Here is a 6000-nt window from a genome sequence, read left to right on the forward strand (position 1 = left end):
TTTCCATTCATCCCCTCATAATATGGCAAACTTATTTGTATTAATCCCAACCAATGTTCTTTTTTTTTTTTTTTTGAGACAGAGTCTTGCTCTGTTGACGAGGCTGGAGTGCAGTGGCTTGATCCCCGCTCACTGCAACCTCTGTCTCCCAGGTTCAAGCAATTTTCCTGCCTCAGTCTCCCAAGTAGCTGGGATTACAGGCACGTGCCACCACGTCTGGCTAATTTTTGTATTTTTAGTAGAGGTGGGGTTTTACCATGTTGGCCAGGCTGGTCTCAAACTCCTGGCACCAAGGGATCCACCTGCCTCAGCCTCCCAAAGTGCTAGGATTACAGGTATGAGCCACCGCACCCAGCCAACGAATACTCTTAAAGCAACACATTTTGCACTTTGATCTTTTCCAGCTCCTTGAAGCTACGTAAGAGTCTTTAAAATATGTAGTTCACCTAAATATTTCTCGGTTGTGGTGTTGAAAGGCCCCATGGTTCCTGTTTCTCACACAATAATCACCCATACCTCCATAGCTAGCATGTCCTGAGAACACATCCATGCATGAGCACACCATGCCACATGCTAGGGAGGTTCCCAACAGATGGGTACACTATGACACAGTTTTTTCTAATGGGAGAGACCTACAAACCCATCATTCACAAGTAAAAGAATCTCAGAATGTACTGAAGACAAGACCATAAAAACACAAAATCCACTTTAAACCCAATCTTGAGATTCCTTTGCTTCAAGTATTTGACTAAAATTAAACACAAACTAAACTTTCTGAAATACTCAAAACATTCTCCCCTTTTCTTCTTTAAAATTAAGGTCTTCATATGCATTTTCTTCAATTTGAGTTGTTTAAAAATACTCAAGTGAGAGAAAATGATAAAGCAAATGGGGCAAAATGAAAAAAAATTGGTGAAACTGAGTAAGGGTATACAGAATTTCTTGTATCATTTTTGCAACTTTTCCATACGTTTAAAAAACTGCAATAAAATCAAGAGTCACCAAAAAATAGAGTATTAACAACAGAAGTTCTCTCATAGGGCTGTTTCAAGTTTCAAACAATTCACATACTCAGTTACTGCTGGACACCTAGTAAACACTCAGTAATTGTTAATTATTTTTTTAAATGAGTGGATCAGCTGGGCACGGCAGCTCACGCCTGTAATCCTAACACTTTGGAGATCACTTGAGGTCAGGAGTTCGAGACCAGCCTGGCCAACAAGGTGAAACCCTGTCTCTACTAAAAATATAAAAACTTGGCTGGGTGTGGTGGTGGGTGCCTGTAATCCCAGCTACTAGGGAGGCTGAGGCAGGAGAATCGCTTGAACCTGGGAGGTGGAGGTTGTAGTGAGCCAAGATCGCACCACTGCTCTCTAGCCTAAGCTACAGAGCAGTACTCCGTCTCAAAAAAAAAAAAAAACGAGTGGATCAATTTACTTAACCAATTAAAGTATTGGGAGGCCAGGCGCGGTGGCTCACACCTGTAATACCAGCACTTCGGGAGGTTAAGGTAGGCAGATTGCTTGAGCCCAGGAGTTCGAGACAAGCCTGGGCAACATGGTGAAACCTTGTCTCTACAAAAAATACAAAAATTAGCCAGGTGTGATGGCACACATCTGTAGTCCCAGAGACGTCCAGGCTGCAGTGAGCTGACATGGCGCCACTGCATTCGCCTGGGCAAAAGAGCAAGATTCTGTCTCAATAATAATCATAATAATCATAATAATCATGTATGGGGAAATTGGTTTATCACTTAGGCACACGTAAAGAGAAAATAGTAAAAAATTAGTGAGGGTATAAACAGATTTTGCTTATGGATATTTGCACTGAAATCTGAAATCAGAAAAAAATCCATTTTTCTTCAAACAGCAATAATCTTTCAACTGTAAACGTGTCATAGTATATAACAAGTCCAGGGCAGTTTTCTAGCTAAAAAGGTGGATGGGTAATCTGCAATGCAATAAGACATTTTTTATTGGTTTGGGGTTTTGTAAATACAATTTTGGAATGAAAAAACAGAAGCATGCAACAACGTTGATGTAATCTTTACATTATACATAATCGTTATGGTGTTTACCCCAGGTTCCCCATCTAGAAAGGAACTGGATAAAAGGTTAGTAACAGGACTACAGGGATAATTTTTAAAGATTGGCAAACAAGACTTGTTAAGTGTTGAATCTGAAGAAGAACATGGTGAGGGACAACTTCACAACAGGCAAGCCAGAGGCAAAACCAGAGCACAGACTCTGCTGGCAAAATGCAAAGGTTGGAATCCCATCCCACCACTTGGTAGAATTCTAGCTTTTGAACTAAAATAAAGATTAAATGTATCACTGGGTTACAAAACATAGTATTATTTGTAATATAAGATAATCACCAAATAAATAGTTGTAGGAATGCCTGAGTATAACCTTGGGCAAATCATTTAATCTCAAGGACCCTCTATTTCATCACCTGTAAAATGAGAATAGTAATAGGATTGCCATTGAGGAGTAAACAAGTTACAATTTGCAGTGCTTACAGAAGTATGTGGCACAAAAGCATTATATGTGTGTTGGTTACTATTATTAAGTTTATGAAGAACTAAGGTCTTATAAATACAAAAGTACACAGACATTTTTTACTCAAAAATTGAGAATGGGGCAAGAGGAAACAAACACATATATATAGCATTAAGCATGTGCTGGTTGGAGGGAAGGCAGACTCTCCTGATAGAGAAATTATTAAATGCTTGCAAAGATTATCTACAGAGGTTACCACATTACTGCTGAAGATTTGTTTTAAAAAATAGGATAAATTTTTATCTACCTGGAATGATTTAAGTGGGATATTGACTGGAGTTGCAGGATAAACTAGAGGTCCTTTCAAGGTCTCTTCCCATCCAAAGAATCTACGGTTAACCAGGAAAACATTTAATTATGTACAACCAAATAAATCTAAAAATATAAACTTAAAAGCTTTTGCTTAGCAAATCAGATTATAACCAAAATAAAGTTAAATTGGGTAGAACTGTACTTGATGAACAAATGAAAATAAAGCTTAAATTTATCATTGGAGTCCTTACTGATAAACAGTATTATCTCAATTTTTAAAAATCCATTTTCAGTTTTAGAAATAGCGACTGAGAAATAACCATTGACAATGAGACTCAGTGCTTTAGCACACTAAGGCCATTGCATACAGAAACAAAAGGCAGAACTCACTCTTTCCCTTGGCTGATCTTACAGTTTTTATTTCCTTCTTTACCGATATCAAATAAGTCTATAATCACTTATATAAAGATATTGAGCATTAAACAATTACAATTACATTATAAACACGGCAATACCATACAGAGTACATCCTACTACTAACGCCAGCCCAAACACATCTACAAAAAGAATATGCACACACATCTCACTGAAACAAGTGCCTCATATCAAAGTTACTCTTCATCTTGAAAGTCAACATTATCAAACTAATCCTTTTAAAATGTAGTGGCAAAAATAGTAATTTTTACCAAGATCCTCTGTTAAATTGCTAAATACATCTAGTCACCTTGAACACTTGCTTAATACAATCCAGGAAACAAACCATAAACTAAATACTATGCCACTAACACAGTAGCTTAATGCAGAAAGAGTTTTCTAAATTATTCATATACATTAATAACCATTGTTGCTCAAATCCACAAATCAAAATCTAATCTTTGTTAACTATTACAAATGTCATAGACCTAATCTTTGTTATTTATACAAACACCAGCAAAAGAGTGTCAATCCAAAATTTACACAACTTTGAAAAAAAAAAAGTATCTTTGTGCATCTGAGTGTACACAGTGAAATAACCCCAAACAAGATTCTCAACAATTGTTTGCATTTTTCCCTAAGTAAATCATATGCTATCCTTTGGCACCATCAAATGCAAAACAAATATTCATTCATATTCTTAGCTAAATGTAAAAGCTTCTGAATAAAATCATTAAAACAAAATTCTAAGTAAGAATAACCAAATTTTGCCCAAATTTCTTATCTTCCTTTTCGTTTCTAAAGGTGTCTTAAGAATCAAAAGCTTCTAGAAAATTAGTATTAATCTGGCCTTCTTTAGTCACAACCATAAAACACGAAAGGCAGTGGAGCTGTCCAAAGACCCAGCGTGCTGCAGTATTATAGAGATGTTTTTCCATCAAAATTACTCATAAATTTATTTGCCCTAAAAAATAAGTCTGCTACTCTAAAATCCTCCACTACTCTACAATTCTCCCTTTCTTTATGCCATTTTGTTAAATGGGTGAGTTACCAACTATAGCATGAAACGTCCCACACAAAGCTAAAGGCAGCTCAGGAACTCAAAGCCCTCAGCTCTGATTTAATCTCTCCCCCAGTAAACTTCCTTGGTTGGTTATCTGCCTTTCTCTGAAATGATTTCTTAACATTCTCCAGCAACTGAAAACAATAAGCAGAAACCTGGTTGATTAATCAAAAGAAACAGATTCTCATCTTTCTCTATCCCAACAACCGTGCATTCTCCATTACAAATGAAAATGCTGTCCATAAAACACAGCCCAGTACTTGTCAGGTGCAACACTCCTACAACACCAAAACTATCACATCACACGAGTACACCCTAAATAAGCACACCCTTTCCCTGTATTATCACAACACTGGTGAAACGCAGAGGTTTTCAACACCCAGAGTTTATGCTTCATCATCCATATAAGAAAAAAATCAAATCAAAATGAGTCTCATTTCTTCAAAGTGGACAGGAAAGTCAAATCAAAAGCAATGAAGGGTGGAAGCGGATTCAAGACTTCTTGAAGAGAGAAAGAGGTTTCTGGAATTTCCTACTTTTAGGGACAAAAGGATTCACAGTTTCAACACACAGTTCTCTCCTCAACAAAGAATTCCTTTCCTGCAACCCCCACCTCTGCCCTTACTTTTTAGTCTTTACCCCTGTCTCTAGGTCCCCTTTGACTCACCATGGTTCCTCCTCTTCTGCACCAAAGGCTCTCTTACACTTGATCTTTCACTACAGCATTACTGCCCCGACCCTTGCAGACCTTCTGGAGCAACTCCCCATAACACGCACATTCGATTCCCACCCCCGTGCAGTCTACCCCAGTTCTACATCCATCAGGACTCCCCCAGCTTCCCTTAGCCCCCTCTCTTCCCTTACTCCCCATCTCATCCTTTAAATTCTGGGGCCCATCTCTTCCTGCTCCTCTCACCATTTGTTTTTAGCCCTGTCTCTTCACCTCACTGTTTTCACCTTGGATCTTGTTGAACCTCTTCAATTAACGTAATTCCCCAGTTATCCTTGTCCCAGATGGCCATCACTTCTTACACCCTAACTCTAGTCTCCTTTCAGCTCTTCTGGTCCCAGAATCGTCCTACAGACACCCATCTCTTATCTGTTTCCTGTCGCCCTTCCACCACACTCTTATTCCTGACTCCACCTGGTTCCAGTCCAGGTCTCATTTGCCCTCCCGCACTTTACAGAATTTACATCCATCGCCCACCCACTAACCCATTCCTTTCTCAGAACCTCGCCAGCAGTTCCCACCACACCGTTGGTCCTAGTCCTTCAGCTCATCTCGCTCCGCACTAGTTCACACCCTCGTCACGTCTGGCTCTTAATCACTCTGTCTTTCCTACTCCCAACTATTACCCCAGCTCTGCCCCTCCTTGTCTTCCACTTCCAACACTTACCCCGGTACCCCTCACCCCAACACCACCCCCTACGAAGATTTCCCCTTCAAACCCCTGCTCTTACACCTAACCCCAGGATCCCTTTCCCCAGCCCTAACCTCATTCCCTGCCCGGCTTCCTTAACGACCACCCTGGTTTTTTGCCTCCTTCCTATCTCCTTGGCTGGCTTTTTCTCACTCCTCCTCTCCCTGGCTTCTAACCCTTTCTCCCCTTAATCCTCCTCATCTCATTCTCAACCCGGTTCCCCCCATCGCCCCCAAGCCTTCCTTTCCCTCTCCCTTCAAGGCTTTTGCCCCAACCCAGCCGTCGCCCA

The 6000-nt window shown here is 39.9% G+C and overlaps 1 protein-coding gene across 1 annotated transcript in view; it reads right to left on the reverse strand.

The window, feature by feature from the left end:
• USP49 (ubiquitin specific peptidase 49) overlaps window positions 1-5597 on the reverse strand; it is a 97531-nt gene extending 91934 nt beyond the window's left edge. The window contains exons 1-2 of the mRNA XM_030796539.1: window positions 4958-5597; window positions 2809-2890 (exon numbers count right to left, since the gene is read on the reverse strand). The gene's annotated coding sequence lies outside the window, so the exon portion shown is untranslated. The remainder of the gene's footprint in view (window positions 1-2808; window positions 2891-4957) is intronic.
• Window positions 5598-6000: the final 403 nt, after the last annotated feature.

The sequence above is a fragment of the Nomascus leucogenys genome, chromosome 17, assembly GCF_006542625.1.
Source record: "Nomascus leucogenys isolate Asia chromosome 17, Asia_NLE_v1, whole genome shotgun sequence".
NCBI classification, from domain to species: Eukaryota; Metazoa; Chordata; class Mammalia; order Primates; family Hylobatidae; genus Nomascus; species Nomascus leucogenys.